The sequence below is a fragment of the Zingiber officinale genome, chromosome 6A, assembly GCF_018446385.1.
Source record: "Zingiber officinale cultivar Zhangliang chromosome 6A, Zo_v1.1, whole genome shotgun sequence".
NCBI lineage: Eukaryota > Viridiplantae > Streptophyta > Magnoliopsida > Zingiberales > Zingiberaceae > Zingiber > Zingiber officinale.
Genome location: NC_055997.1, coordinates 85,961,805 through 85,979,027, shown reverse-complemented (window position 1 = coordinate 85,979,027; position 17,223 = coordinate 85,961,805). Strand labels below are relative to the sequence as shown.

Below are 17,223 nucleotides of genomic sequence, written 5' to 3'. Positions count from 1 at the left end.
TGTTTTCATCTCTTGTCTTCAAAAGTTAGGAACTGTCTCATGGGTTCAGCTCGTAAAATCTATGCTGACAAAATTGGATAGAAAGAGCTACTAAAAACTTATTACAAGTAGAGTTGTCAGACAGATCAATTCATGGTGAGGTGGGTCGGTTCGTGGTAGACCGACCATTTGGCGGGGCGGGGTGGGTCGACCCGTCAACTTGGCAGGTTAGGAAATTTCCAACCCAACTCAATTTCAGGAGGATTACAGATTTGACAGGTCAATCCGTGGATCCATCAAAATTTTTTAAAAAACCCTAGGGGTATGGGCAGGTACTACAAGCCTATCTGTTGTGCCTCTACCTCTATTTGACTTCCAATTAACTCTAGATGAGTTCCACTTCCCTAGATGACTTCCAATTCATTCTTGTCTTGGCTCCTTACGGCATCGAAGGCAATTCCCATGCCATTCCTTTGCTTCCCATGCCATTCCTTTGCTTTGGTAGTCACAATCATTAGGTGTCGAAAGAAGGAAAAACCCGTCGTTACCTCGGGCCTTCTATTCCTAACTGATACTGAATCTCATCCGAACTGATACTGAATCTCAAACCCCTTCAACTGTGACTTGAATTGGATAGGAAAACAAAAGCACTCCTACATAGATTGGGTAGGCTACTACTGCTTATGGGAAGTATCCAAATATGGGGGGACGAGAAGTATTCAAATATGGAGGGACGTGGCCGATAGCCATGTTAGACCTGGTGCAGCGACGTGAACCTTTCTTCAACAGAAACGTGAACCTTTCTTCAATAAGAAATCAAAGCGCTTCTGCTGCTACACTTGCTGGCCTGGAAGTTGCAATTACCATAGTCATTCTGCTTAGCCCCCCTATCGGCCTCTGCAATTATCATTACCATAGTCTAACTTCACTTAAGTTCTGCTTAGCGCTATCGGCCTCATTAGCTTATGCTTATCTGCTTGCTTAAGGGACTGAAACACGGAAACTATACATATGAACTACAGTCAACGTAAACGTTGGAACTGGACTTGAGGACGAAGGTAAATGTAAGGGGCTGGCCCGCTACTCCAACTGTAACTGAATGTCCAAGCAACTGTAACTGAATGCCCAAGATAACTGAATGGGAATGCTTTCTAACAATATGAAGCTGGAACTTTCCCTATCACAATATGAAGCTGGAACCCTCTCTTTAGCACCAAGTCGTTTATGGCATGTTGGGCAGTATTATGAACTCTAACCCCAGCTAGCACCAAGTCGTTTCACTCGTACCTATCCTATTTTGACTGCTTTTTCAGCTATATTCATTCATTTTGAGTGGTTTTGCCCCCACTTTGACTACCCCTAAAAACGCATCAGCAGTATTTTGCATAACGAGATCAAAAAATAGCAAAAAATCACACCATTGTGTAGGCGCACTACTTTTGCCTATGGTGAGATCAACTTTCTTGCTTTTTTGAGTGCTTTTCCCTTATGCACTACTTTTGCCTATGGTGAGATCAACTTTTCGCAAAAAAGAAGACCATCGTGTAGGGGAACTACTTTTGCCCATGGTGAGCATCAAAATGGAAGCTATATGAGCATCAATTTCTTGCTTTGAAGAGTTGCCCCTGACGGTCTCTGACTCTGTAGTCGCTTCACAAGGTTGTTCATATGAGACTAATATTCACTCTACCGTTCGTCTAACTCACTTCGTTCGGCTTCAGTCGAGCACTTTTGTCCCTCTCGCGAACAAAAGATCAAAGGTACTAGATCACGGGCACCAACTTCTTAATATATTCTAAATATAAGTGCATGCTCGTCTGCTTTCCTAGAACTTGATCTTTGCTTTGTAGCTGAAATTGTAGCTGAAATCTCTTATCAAAGTAGCATAGCATATAATACCGCTCCGAACTCCCGAATAGTCATATATTAATGAGGCCCCGAAGCGGTTGCGTTAAGAGTGGACTCAGTTCCCTCCGCTTTTTTAGTAGTACCTGTTGAAAGCTGTCCTGGGCGTGAGCTCTCCGATCTTTCTTATATCAGAGTACTTTTTTGATATTAGAGTACTTTTTTCCCATGGGTAGATTAAGAGGAGTACGCGTGCACACTAGAAACTCATATTAATATTAGCGCTTGTGCCCGTGCCCGTGCCCTGTAGAGTACTGATTGATAATAAGAAGATAGGCACATAAGGCAAGGAAGAGGTTCACTCTGGCAGGCGGGTTTAAAGCACCGAAGTGCTGGGCATCTCTTTCTTTCCTAGTCTGGGTATCTATTTAAGTCCGTTGCAACCACTCGGCCTTTATTTAAGTGATTGTCAAAGTGCCTTGCCTTTCTTTATCACTCATTCCCTATCCCTATCTCTGGACTCTCCTGGCACCCCTACGAGTTCAGGTTAAGGTTCCGGTTCTGGAGAGCCCAGCAACAGTCTAATATGGACTTGCATACCTACATCGTGAATGGCTTATTCAAATTCTATCTTTTCACGAGTACTTATAGGAAGAGGGCACCCGCTTATAAAAGTTTGTATTAAGTCCCGACCGAAGATGCTTTGGAAGAAGGACCCTTTCCCGCAGGTGGAGTTACTCTTTTCAGTCGAGCTATTCATACTTCTTTACATTCACTCTAATGTCTGAGTACGGTTAATTCAAAAGCTGGTACCCGTAACGTTCTTCAGCTGACCTAACTGCTCTTTCTCCTCTTCCCGCTCCAGCCTAGGGTAAAGAAACCCTATCCGAAACCTTACATAAGTGCCTATAGCGTATTCATACTGATTGTCATTCCCGGCTATATAAGCATATGTTGCTGTTCGGAGCGCAATGCCTAGAAGAGTAGAGGCTAGAATGTTTATTCCCGACCGAAAGACCTTTCCATCAGCAGTATTTTGTCGAGTAGTTTTGAATAGTTCTAGGCTTTGGGCCATTCACGACTATTATTCTCTTTTGCAATGCCATTCAGATATTCGACTGTTGGGGAGGGAACGAAAGGAATCCCGAACTAAAACATATCACGTATAATAACCGTTGAACATCCGTTCTTTCTAATGCAATTGAAGGTTAGCTCGGGTTCAGTTATCTAAACCATACCTCTGCATGACTACAGGGCACGGGACTCAACAGCAGCTAATATAAGGCGTACGCTCCGTGGGGTGAGAGGAATTCCTTCGGTTCCGGAGAGGGCGAGGTAGGGTTCGGGACATGAAATAAGGCGGAGCACCAAGAGGTGAACAGAAGTACGGGACGAAGACCTCCTTATTAAATGAAGCTGCTGCTGCTGCCGAAAGAAGATGAATGGCATCATGCCCTTTTCAGCCTTCCCAACGCCGTGTTATATTCATAGCTTATCGTGAATGGTGAAAGTCAATAGTACTCGTTCTGCACTAATTCCTGTTGAAAGAGAGTTCGTAGTATTAGGTATGAGTTCATTCTCCACACCTTAAGTGAGAAGTTCTAGGTTCGACGTTCTTTATTAAAGGACTCGGGGGGCAACCAAAGCAACTACTTTCTCGGGCTCTAAAGGGAAAGGAGTTCTAACTAATATGCCGACGTTGGAAGGGTTTATGCCGCCGCCCCCAGCTTCAACATGTCATGAGTGCCCAAAAGTCGTGAACTTCCTTCCCGCTACAGTCGAATGGCCCATCAGCTGTATTTTGTCGTAAATGGGCCAATAAAAAAAGTGTTTTCTTTCGTAGTTTTGAATCACTATAGTTCATGGCCCAAAGCCATTCACGACTATTATTCTCTTTTGCAAGTCCATTCAGATAAGAGACTCTTGCTGATAATGAATAATGTATACTATACATGAATTCAATATAAAGAATATGGACGAGCGACGTGGCATCACTCACTTATCTTTGCATTAACTCTAACCATGAATTATGTCTCTTTCCATGAACTGCTGCAGAAAGATATGAGTAGGCTACCCTTTGTCTTCCGGTCGGGGTCCCAGGTACGCCGGCGAACTGACACCAGATATTGAAACTGGAATGAACTCACCCTAGAACCCTAAAAGAGCTTATAAACTGCTTCCTTTCACTCGTCCCATCCTGACGTCAGACGTCACTATGTTCGTCGCTTCCTCTTATGAATACGTCGTTTCACTCGTCCCATTCACTATAACCCTACTATAACCCTAAAAGAGCTTATAAACTGCTGCTGCTGCCTTTCACTCCTTTTAGTCCAGCTCCTGAGTCAGTTCTAGTTGCTTATGGTCTAGCTCCTTTCCTTAAGGTACTCGGCATAGCACTTTCTCCAAGAGGTCTAACATAATATTCACTCTTTGGTCTAACATAATATTCACTCTTTCGTTATCACTCCCACTCGTTCTTCTTGGCCCAAGAGGCTCATAACCTGTTGAAGCGCTTCGGGGCTCCATATATAACTCCTCGGGGTGCCCCATATATATGTATATGACTCTCATTCTCCATTCTTTTATTCGACTAAGGTTAGCGTACGCCGGCGAACTCTACTCTCACAAGTCAGTCTAACCTATCTGAACCTCTACTGGGGACCAGCTCATAAAGCACTTTGATACCCTTTCTTTTGAACTCGAACCCAATTGAACCTCCTAAAGACCATTCTTAAGTGACAAGACCCCTTTTCCAGGACCAAAGAGTGAATAGTGAATTCCAAACCACTCTTGCCGTCTCGTACCTCGGAGAAAAGAACTGGGTCACTGAACCCGTCCGGAAGTGACTTAACTTTTTTGAGCGTATCTCGAACGATCTTAGCCGGAGTTCGCAGTCGATTCAACTGCAAGGCATCACTCCCTAAGTGTTTCCGTCGACGTCGCCCCGTCTTAGTAGCTGTCGCTCTTACCTCAACTTGAGTCACACTATAAGCTGTCGCCAGCTAGCACCAGTGCAGAATATTTTTCTTATATTCACTTCTACAATGTGTACATTTACGTACCACTCTTTACCCACTCTTGGTCCTCACTCTGACTCTTGGAATAGTAGTTCGACGGCTCCGCCTCAAACTGGAGCGCGTATTCTCATTCACAGAAGTAGCCAACAAGAACTGGCAAAGAAACTCTTAAAGCAACCTACACTGATTCAACCACTGAGCCGGAAACAAGAACCTGAATTCAAGGATAGGAACACTGGGATTAGAATTAATATATTATATATAGTAAGATAAGATCTTATATATAGTAAGATAAGATGTCCCGATAAAGCGAACAAGGGACGGAAGAGACGAGTCGTGAATGCGGCATATGACTATGACTCTTAAGAGAAGAGAGCATCTAGATAAAGAAGGCAAACATTTCAAGCACTATAAAAAAGGCTTCAGCATACTGATCACTTAAACCGGAAGCTCCTTAGTCCCGTACGTACTCAAAAGCTAGAACTGAATAGGAATGAACTGAAAATGCCATGAACCACTAAAGAGGAATTAACTGAAAACTCACATGCCATGAACCAGTCCGAGTTCATAGCTATCGGCCATCGGTTCCATTCACTACTCTTATTGTTGCTTATCACTACTGCTTAGAATAATAATAGTAGAGTGAATCCCAATAAGTTCATTCACTCAGGCACCAATGTCTCAGAACCCTATATAGATTAGAACACGAACAGAACAAACATTCAATATGTTTGAATTTGGGAGTTCAGAGAAGAAGTATATAATGAGAAAGTTCAAGTCTCTTCTGATCCACTGTCTTATCTATTCTTCTGATCCACTATCTTATCTATAGTCTAAGTCTATATAAAGAGTAAGATCAACTACACTATATATTATATAGTAGAATAGTTCGATCCACCCCCAAAATTGCAATATTAATATCTACCCAAAAAAGAGCAATATTAATATTCATATACCCAATAATGAATTGACCTACTTTCTGTACCAAACATAAGTTCTCTCTACGCAAAATCTTCATATTCCCCTTTGTATGAATATTCTAATTAGCAGTAGGAGAACCCCAGGGGTAGCTGGATAGAAAGTTCGTGGCTCAATTTCCGAATGGTCAATATAGACGAACATCAATCAAAATAAGCTACACTTATCTTCTTCACTCTATAAATATATAACTCAATATGGATACGCGTAGATACAGAATCTCACTCTGACCAAGGCAACAACCAAAATATGAACTAAGTTCATTCAAATAAAAGATATCTTAAGAGTACCATGCGGATAGCAATTCACTAGGTGCGGCCCGTACTCAGTAAAGCTACTGCGTATATTTCTTCTGCTCTACTTGAAAACTGTCTGGGCATATAACTTGAAGGGTCTTAGATCCCATTGCTCTACTTGACTTTACAGGGCACAAATTCACTACTCAAAGTTATGATTTTACTTATAACTTATCTTTGTCCAAAGTTCTTCTTTAACTTCTCTTTGTCTTCTGGGCAAAAGGAGTTCATGTGCCGACTTGGTGCTTGTAAATGTTCCATTGTAGACCAATGAGTGAATTACTTGTAATGAACGACCAGTAGAGTAAATGCATTGTAGACTGGTGCTTGTGATAGTTCCTAGAACGACCTGGAGCTAGGTCTTAGGTGCCAGGTCTTAGCTATGGGCTAGGTGTTAGGACAGAAAAGATTTTAAACGAATAGATCAAGCGAAAAGGGTTTCTGACTTCCTCCTTTTGTATGCTTCGATGTGGGTTTCTTACTTGAATTGAATTTCCGAACATAAAGAAACTTATGAACTTCACTCTATAAATATATATTTAGATAAATATAGATGGATCCTTTCTTTATATCGAACGGTTCTGAGTCTCACGAAGTTCCATGTCGCCAAGGTTCTGCCACTGACCCCAGGATTGGGATTGTTTCACGAAAGCACAAAACGTGATTGGAAAGGAGAAAGCGATTAATGGTTATTAATGGAGCTACTTTCTTTATAGCTCTCCATCAAATGATGGTCCTCTCTACTTCTTCCCGCTGCTTCGGTATTAGGTACCAGACCCTCACTGGTGTACCGCGTAGCACCTGTAGGTGAACCCTGCTCTAATAGAATAGTTCATGGTCGACCGGCACTCATTCTATTTTTAAGCCAGCACCAGTCACTATAGTAGTTCCGCATGAGTACGAAGGTAGACCGAAGCCTGAGCCTACCGACTCTGAGCGCTCACCTGGGTCCAAAGAGTCCCGAAGCGCTTTCCAGACCTCGACGCATAAAGTGAATCTTATGGGGCAGCTAAGACAGACGAACGACTCCAGAGATTCATTCAATAAAATATCCGCTTTCAAGTAGAGCGCATATATAGATCTTTCAGTTCCACTTTCCCTCTCCCCCCGTATGGTCGAGCCTCTCTTATGATCCCTCAAATATTTTGCTTTATAGTCGAGCCTATTATTATACCCTGACAGTCCCAGGACAATGCATGGGGAATATATTCGTGGTCAAAGTTCAATGAAGATTTTGGGTAGAGCAGAAGAAAAGAAATATACGCAGTAGCTGTCAATGTATGGTAATGAGTTCCTTTTCCCGAACCCAAACATTCTATTACTTGTTCTCATATTAAATAATAGCATTTACTTGTTCTCATATTAAATAATAGCATTTCCGAAAATAGCATTTCGCTCTATTCAGTATATAGAGAAGTTCAGAATTCAGTATATATAGAGATCAGAATAGTCAGAATTCAGTATCATAAGAATGCAAGTCTTCTTTTGGGTAGAGAAAGATCCACTATCTATAGCTCTATAGCTTACGCTTTAGCCCCTCAGTCGGCCTTGCTGAGAGTTCAAATTCAAATAGTAATGCCATTCACGAACAGTAGAGTTGTCATGTATGGTAATGCCTGGTGCTGGAGTTAATTCCTTAAGGTGCAAAGAAGGTAGGGAAGCCCGCCGCTAGCTCACGAGTATCCATTCAGTGACCCGATACGAGGAATTCATACTTAATAGTTCGCTTTCTCACTCGACTGAGAGGATAGGAAGGGCTCATAATCTCTTTGTATTGTCGCTCCACCTAATTGACTTCCCCCAAGCATAAGCAGAGTTCTAATCCCGCAAGTTTCATCCCCAAGCAAGAGTTCTAAGTATGGGTTCGGGAAAGAGCTAGATCTAAGTACGGGTTCGGGAGAGAAGTTGAGTTCTTTTGTTTTTTCTAGGTTCATTTGCCTCTTCATCCTCTGCCGACGGGTTGTCATCTGTCCCGGGCCGTGCCACACGTGAAGATTGTAAACTATTTGAACTCCGCCTTCAAACAAAGTTAGGGAAACTCCTTCAAAGTTGGGTACTATATTTATTTCATTTTCCGAACGATAGAAACGACGAACGAGTGGGGTAGGAGTTCATAACTAGTTATTCACGACTTGGCGCCGTGGATACATGACTTGGTGCGTCAGTTCAAATTGTAATAATATAGCCACCCTCGTAAGTTATAAAATAACATATACATGTAATACCCCAGTTTATGATTTGAATTAATATTCATCCGGGAATAACTATTTGAATTTAACTCGACGGGCGTAGAGTGAATGGACACGCAACGCAATGTGATAATAGACCTGGAACGAGTCAATTACATTTACGACTTGTTGCGATTCACTCTGACGCTTGCTAGCCAGCTAGCTCCAGGTCTCACATATGATACTATACCTCTTTCCAAGTCTAACATGGCAATTGAGAACTACTCTAGATATCTGATATCTCCTACTCGGCCCACGCTCGAGCCTCTCTTTGATATCCTATTTGATCCCTTGCCTTCTCCTTACCTATCTGAGTTCTCACTCGAGCACGTCGCTTTTCTCCTTTCTTTTTCTCGCGGTGGTTCGGGACTGAAAAAATCTTTGTATCCCTTCTGAATGTTCCCTGTGGACTTGATCCCGGTGCCCTTCTCCCGTCTTCAGTTCTTATCCTAGAGTTTCATTGTTTTCTTATCCTAGAGTTTCATTGTTCTACTTGCATGTCTTAAGCCACCTTCCTGGGACTCAATTAAAGAAATTAAAGAAGACTTACCGTTGACCGGCTTCTAGGGACCTATGTGCACTCATGGCCTTGCTCTTTCTTTGGGCGGATCCTTAACATGAGTTTTCCGGAGGATCCAAAGATAATAAATAAAAGATGCATTCTTACCGTTCATAGAATTTCTTTATATCCTGAAGAGCCTGAACGACGCACCATAAGATAAGTGTGCCAGCCTGAGTTGTCAATGTATGATAATTAATGAAGGACCTCTTGCTAAGTGCTCAAAGATTCTTCACGTAGAAAGAGTCTCACGCAAAAAGTCAATAATTCACGACTGGTGCTGGCGACGTGGATTCCATTCCCGTACGAGTGCCGTCCGCTTGCTTAGTGAGTGGAATATGTTCCCCCTACGCTTTTTGAGTTTCCCATTGCGAATTGCTTCCTTATAGTATTCTGTCCGGTTAAAGAGGGAAGTACGAACGAGGTAAACTAAGTGATTCCCGTACGAGTGTCTTAGGTGTTCACTGTCTGAGTTCAAAGAGTTAATTCCTTTAAATTCTGTTCGGTAGCAATAAAGATGACCCCTTTAAAAAGAGTGAATGGAAAGCGGCAAGGGCTAACTCATCTTTTTTCTCAGTTCGCGTTCGGGCGGATGCCCCAGCTGAATCTACAGTTTTATAAGAGCTAACTTGAAAAAACCACTTACAATCCTAGAAAGGGTCAGGAGTCCGATCCGGGTCCACTCAGCGTAAACTTCTTTTATTTGTTCCGCTTTCTCGGCACTTGGGCCAGAGAGATCGAAAGAAAGTGAGGGGCGAAGAGCTGAACGTAAGGGAAGGGGCGAAAGAGCTGAACGAAGGGAAGGGGAAGATCTTTCGTAGTTTTGAATCCATTCACGCTGTAAAATACCTGATGAGGGTTAGATCTTTCTACGTTTTGAATCCATGAACTATATTACTCTAATCTGCTTGGGTAGTAAACTGGCTGGCCTTCAGTACTTTAGAACAGGGTAATCCAATAATAAGCATCCCAACTATTGATTACTCTTGATCGGGCCCTGGCCTGTCTTACATCTGTCCAAACCAGGCTACTTTTCACTCGAACCGGGACTGGCACAACGAAAGAGGATTGAATCCGCCTCTATTCCGGCGTACTATCCTTTCCATCGGAAAGAGGCTTTGGCCATACATAGGAGCGAAGCGAGAAGGTAGAAGACAACAGGAGCACTTGCACCCCCTATCTAATCGTTTCAAGCATCGACCCTATGAGTTGGCTTGAAAGAGGTTTGAGAACAGGGATTGAAAAGATTGTCTTTTGGACTTATACACTCTTCTTCTCTTATTGATGAGGGGTGCGGGTTTCCCCTAACAATTCGAATTCCATGATTGAAAGATGATGTATGTATTTCCCCCTCTCCGTCCCATCCTCCCACTTCCTACTTTAATTTAAGTAGTACAATTCCCATTCCGAGAGATTAAGATAGTGATCAGGCTCTGCACCGAAAGATCGGATCAAAAGAACCGGACAAGACTTCATTCTATTTAAGGCAGGTGCCCAATCACACCAGCTCAACGCATTACGTTCAGGCCTCGTGAATGGCTAATCACTCTGATCCCTATGGTCGCCTGGTTCCATAATTCCAAGAGCAGCAAGGCTACCCTTCCCTTTCAGCAGCCGAAGTAGAGGGACACCATAAGTTAATGCTTTTGAGTACGCGAGATCATTAATTATCCTCCTTCTGCACTATTAACTAAAATCGCCATCCGAGTGAATGGAATTTGCCAAGAGCCGGGAATGTGCGAAAGAGAATGGAGGGAAAAGCACATCATGTGCGAGACTCCCGAGAGAGAGGACTGGTGCGATAGAAAACAAAAGAAAAGCACCGAAAGTGTGTAATTATGACGATAATGTGCTATCTTCTTTCCATATTATTGTGCTGTTGAGTGGTGCAAGTGAAATAAGAGTTCCAAAAGCACATCATGTGCGAGTATAATTAGGAACTCCGTTCGATAGGGTCAAGCAGTGCGATCTTGTGCGACAAGAATCTTTCTAAAAGCACGGAAAGTGAGGTGCGAGCACGATAAAAGAAAAGCACAGAAGAGAATGTGCGAGTGAGTATAATGAGGAACTCCGTTCGCAAGTTCTAGTGCGAGTTCTCAATTCATATATTCTTCGTCGCTACTATTGAGTATATTCGTATAATTCAGTGAAAGGGCGGAGAGAGAGAAAAAGACACAATTAGGGTAGGGTAGTGGGATTCTATAATTAATATATTTGATAGTAGCACTTTTCTTTGCTTTTGGTGTGCACACAATAAAGAAAGTCTATTTCTCGAAGGCGATATCGGTGAATGGCATTGCCCCGTCGTTCTAGTTCTCACTCGGCCCTCTCCAACGTCAGTCGAGCCTATCTAAAGATACCCTCTCGCTGAACCGCTCCGTGGGCTCGGAAGTAATCTGCTGCCATTCTATTAGACTCTCTTTTTATCTCGTAAGGTCGTGCATAACGAGTGGTTAACTCCTCTCCGTAGCATCTCTCACACATGGAATTCAGTCCTGATTTTTCCATATGCCCTTTACGAATCAAGATCAATAATTGGAAGAGAAAGAGCAAAGCAGAACCTTCACTCTAGAGTAATGGGGCAGAGGAGCAGGGCTACTGAAGAAGGGCCCTAGCTTCTATTTGAATGTTGATTGTCCGGTCGGGACTGAAGCACTTCCGCTCAACCTCACTCGGACGGTTATATAAGGCATATAGCTCACCTTTCCGAATCAAGATCAAGAGTTGGACGGAAAGCACTCATTTCTAATGGAGCAAAAAATATTTTCTATCTTCAACGTTTTACTTCGGAATGATTTCATCAATCAAATGTATATATAAACATGTATTTAAATATAAATGGACATAAACTAATACTTATATTAGATGAAAATACTATTTTTATTTCAAAATTATAATAAAGAAAAAGATAATAAATTATCATAAAACTTAGATTAGATGTGTTTCTCAACCCACGGGTCAACCCAAGCCCGTCGCGGGCCGACCCGCGCGAGTCGCAGGCATAGGCGGGTCGGCCCACGGTGGGCTTAGATTGATAAAATTCTAATCGAACTCATTTAAATTATTTGGTGGGGTGGATCAACTCGACGAGCTCAGCCCAAATTGACAACTATAATTACAAGCCCTACAGAAGTAAGAGTAAAACTTGAACAGTAAAACAAAACTGGTAAGAAATTATTATTTTTTTTTTACAATTAGAGTTTAAGATTACTCTTCATAATAACTATTTTGACTGTTCATAATTACTATCTTTAATTGTTGTTCACTTTTGACCCTTCATACTTACTATTCCCAAACTCTATTAGACTATTCACAAATCCTAAAATTTCTTAAAAATATAACTTTGACACAAAGTACCTAAAAATCACAAAACTTCAACACCAACACATAAAAATCCAGTATATATATATATATATAAAAGTTTTGTTCTGCCGCACATCTTACACCGCACATCCAGTGAGCACCTCAAATTTTTTTTTCGATTTAAAATTTTTTTATGTTTAATATTATAATTTAACCCCTAAACCTTAAAGATGAAATCTTATTAACATAATCGAAAGTAAAAAAAATAAACAAAAAAGAGAAATTAAAAATAAAAAAACACACAAAATGCTTATGGATATATATATATAAAGGGTAACATTTTTTTTTCTTTATTTTCTTAGTGCTTAGGTTTTAAGCTAAAGATTTTTTTAAAAAAATTACACATGGTTCTTGTGCACCATAAAGTAAGTGTGTGTGTATATATATACTGCAATTGTATTTAATGTTGTGTTGCCCTTGGGCTACCAGCTCAAGTAATTTTCCAAGTACTCACAGTTTGAATACCAACTATAATACTGTGAGATATTTTTTTCCTAGTGGGATGAAAAATCTAGAATATTAACTGTTGAATGAGGAGTCTCTTGTGGTTCCGAATTTATCTTAGCGGTTGGTAAGAAAGTTCCATGAGGCTAGACTGGCCACCTCTAGGATTAATCAGATTGTAAAACTAGACCGATCACCTCTAGGCAGGGGAGGATTTACATGAGTACAAGGGCCATAGCCCTCCTAGTCCACTCATAAATCCTTCCTTGATCATGTGTTCACGTCAATTCAATCTTGTTTTCTTTGTTTATGACTTCTTGATTGGTGCAATCAACCCCTAGTCAAGGTTGATCATGATGACCAATTGCTCGAGTTGACTTGAGTTGGAGTTTCAATATTTGATCAATATGTTAGTTGGTTGAGACGTCAAGGTTGATTGGATAGTTGATAGTTGATAAATATGTTAAGTTAATTGAGTGAAAAGTCACATAGATCAAGGTTTACTGAATACTTAACAAGTTATAAAAGTACAACTAGTTCATAGTTGATCGTATACTTGGCGAACAAAAGTCCAACATGGAGTCGGCACAAGCCAAAAGTCAAAGTGGGTCATGGTTGATCGAACATTTAATGATCGGATGTCCAATAAGTAATTGGCAAGAAAAAAGTCTAAGTGGGTCACCGGTCACGATTTACCAAACACTTGGTGGTCGAAAGTCCAAAATGGAGTTGACACGAGATGGAAAGTCCAAGTGTGTCAAGGTTAACCGGACACTTAGTGATTGAAAGTCCAATAGAATCTTAACACGAGAAGGAAAGTCCAAGTGGGTCATGGACGACTGGACACATGGCATGAGATAAAAAGTCCAAGTGGATCATGGAAGACTGAACACTTTTTGATGAATGAAGTCTTGGCAGGTCAAGGTTAACTAGATGTCGGGCAAAAGGAAATCCTGGTAGATTAATGTCAACTGGATACCAAGTAGAATAAACTTCCGAAGGTCTTAACTTTTAACTCGGATATCAAAATAAGATGATTTTTTATGTGAAACAGAGTGTTAGATCGAAAGCACTAGAGGGGAATAACACAGACAAGTTTTTTACTTGATTCAGAGTCTATGGCGACTCCTACTCTAAGGCCTACACTTGAGAGTACTTTCGTTCGACAATTCACTATCAATTCAAATAAGTACAAGTAGAGAATTACAATATTTAAAGAATAGTATATCGACAACTACAAATTTGAAGATTCATGCTTTTGGTCGTCGGAGCAGTGTTTCGGCATCGTAGAGTCATTTCCAAAGTAGAGCGCAAGAGAGAAAGTTGTTCGAATTGATGTAATCAAGTTGTTGGTCGAATCTTCCTTTAATAGCCCTCTCTGGGTGGTTGGACTCGTCCTCGGACACCCCCATAGGTCTGACGTGGCGTGCTCTCGCCGAAACTTTATCCGACAAGCTTTATCCATCTTCGGGTGCTAGAACCCTTCCAAGTGCCTAGACTATGACGTGTGTTAGCCAACCAGCATGCACCACCTCAGCTCCCGAGGTTGCCTAGATTCTACCCACTCCAGGCGTCTGGACCAAGTCCGGACACTGGGCATCCAAGCGACTGAACCCAATCTAGGCGCCTGGATTGCCTTTTTCTATCGTTTGATCTCCTATAATATAGAGTTAGTCTAATAAGTAATAATATGTAAAGTGGAGTAATATTTGACAGTCTCTGGACTATCCGGCCTTGACTTTGAGTTCCGCTAAAACTCTAGGTCAGACTGACACCTACCGTTCCCTCTACGGGGAACACGTCCTCACCTACTCCTCTTAGGAGAGTTTACTTTTTGTCAAATCAGTCCATTAGACCATTTAAACTTTTGCTCAGCATTTGAGACTTCAGGACTTTTCGCTGGATGTTTGATCCCCAACCCGTCTAGTCTTCTGCTTGGTGTCCATGATCTCCCTGACTTCCACCTAGTGTCCTCGACCCTAGGATTTTTACCCAACGTCCTCGACCTACCAAGACTTCACCTAGTTCCATGGACCAGGACTTTCTTACTTAGCCATAACTAGGACTTTCCACCTGCCTAGTGTCCACTAGGACTTCTATGCCTAGCCTCAACTAAGACTTTCACCTTGTTTAGGATCACTTAAGACTTTCCTGCATATTCAGTCAAACTTGTTAGAACAACAATAAACCTTAACTTTAAACCCTTTGTCATTATCAAAACTTAGGTCGATCATCTGATGCTCCTTGCACCAACATGGAGATCATTCAAAGATCTATATAAAACTAGGTCATTAGTCAACTGATGGGTTTGATCATTCAACTAGTAGCTTTAGGAACCGAACAAAAGCATATCAATTCGATTGGGAAACTCGACTAATGAAGTAAATCAGTCGACTGATATAGTTAAATAGGTCAAACAAAAAGAATCATTGTGTAGACTTCAACGGTCAAATTCATCAGATCAATCGAACGATAGATAAAATCAGCCAACTGATAGGTAGAAATTAGCCTGTGCAGCAACCTTTAAAAGGTGATTTCGAAGAGGTTTGAAGGTGTCGATTCTTAGGTTAGAGGTGAAGTGCTGCAGCATTTCCAATCATCAAGAGGCATTCTAAAGCAATAAAGAAACAAGGAAAACAAAGTGTTCATTGTAAAGTTGTTTTACTCTTCAATTGTATTTCTATTTTATATTTGCTTATTGTGTTCTTGTAACAAGGTGTAAGAGGATTGTCCATCTCTGGAAGGTTTTCGAAAAGGAGAAGTTCATAGTGGGGGGAGATAACTAGAGGTAGGCCTTGGATTAGTTGCCTAAGAGGTGGATACTAAATAAAATCCTAGAGTTATGCATATGGAGTCAACTTTGAATCAAGGTTTCTATTGCATTTTCAAACAATGAGCACACGAACAAGACAGAGTAATTGGAGCTATTCACCCCCTCCCCTCTAACTCGTACGAGTCCTAACATTCTCTACTTGATATCAATCCAGCAGCAAACTTAATAATTTGAATGTGCTATTTTCAATTTAATCTTGTTACTACAATGATGCAGGGAGGTGCAATGGAGTAATAAAAAATCTAAAATTCCCTTTTAAGCAATCCCTTTTAACCAATTCCTTAATTAAATTAATCTTTTAATTTTTACATTTTTTACAAAATATATTTTAAAAAAATTAAATCGATAACTAGTCACTTCAAAGTGGTATGCTTGACACTAACTTGGAGATAGATTGAGCTGGAGAGAAGACAATCTATTTGTTTTTTGTTTAAATAAAATAATAAGAATATATATAAAAAAAATTATTATAAAATTAAAATTATACAATTTATTATTTTTTATAAAACAATTAGATTTAAAATTTTAATTTATATATTTTATTATTTGAGCAAAAGTTTGACAAGTAGATTATTTTGGGCTGATGCTCACATTAGGACCAAATCATTGTCATCATTACTTGCCAATTAGTAGTTTTCATATGCCATTAATTTAAATATGTAATCAAAATAGGAAAGCAATTATGTACTATTTTTAATATATTATTTTAATTTATAATCTTAATGACAATTATGCATTATCATATACATATATGATAAATAAATAATTATACGATAAATGCTTTTTAGTTACCTATGAAATCAAATATGATGAATTATTAAGTTAATATTTTATTATTTTGAAGCATAATATTTCTTATAAAACTTTGTGTGTGTGTATATATATAACATCATCAATATATAATAAATAAATTCTCTTCCTTATAAAAATTATTTTTAAAATTATTAAAATAAATAAATATACTATTGACAGCTTATACACAATTGGACCATAGCTTTAAACTATTTCTTTAATTAGAAACTTTAATAATTTCTTTAATGCTTGTATTTCTTTATTTAGAATAAAAAGGGCTATAAATAGCCTTGTAAATCCTCTAGCTTGCAAAAAAAACACAAGCAAGCAAAAGATGGCTACTAAATGCTGGGTGATGATGCTTTTGGTTCTTGCTAGTCTTTTCACTTTAAATCAATGTAAGTACATATATATATTTGATGCATGTTTAGATAATTTACAAGTGCATATCTTTAGCGGCATTGATCTTATATTTTATTACTTATTTTGCACATATAGCTCGCGATATCACAACAATGGAATATGAGCAAATGGATGAGAAGATACAAGTTCCGTGTATCAAGTCGACATGCTCCGGTTCTACTTGTTATTGCTGCGCAATCACAAGCAAGTGTTGGGAATCAGTCAAGTTGTGTGATGACAATTGTCCTGCATGCGATCCTTCATGTACTCAGTCTTTACATTAGCCTGCCCACACGCACAAACCAAAATAAATCACATTTGTGATACACTGTTATTAAAATTGTTCAAATAAAACTAAAATTTAGATTTAAATTTCAATGTTCCAAGTGTATATATATATATATATGCACCTCAGGTATACAGTAATTTTTTAAAAAAAAATTAACTCCAGATTAAGACATCCAAATTTAATTTAATTTAATTTATT

The 17,223-nt window shown here is 39.9% G+C and overlaps 1 long non-coding RNA gene across 1 annotated transcript; it reads left to right on the top strand.

Annotated features, from left to right (window-relative positions):
- Nucleotides 1-1,550: 1,550 nt before the first annotated feature.
- Nucleotides 1,551-17,108, top strand: LOC121996799. The gene is made up of 2 exons (XR_006116155.1): nt 1,551-1,739; nt 16,833-17,108. It is a non-coding gene; the product is annotated as an uncharacterized LOC121996799 (long non-coding RNA).
- Nucleotides 17,109-17,223: the final 115 nt, after the last annotated feature.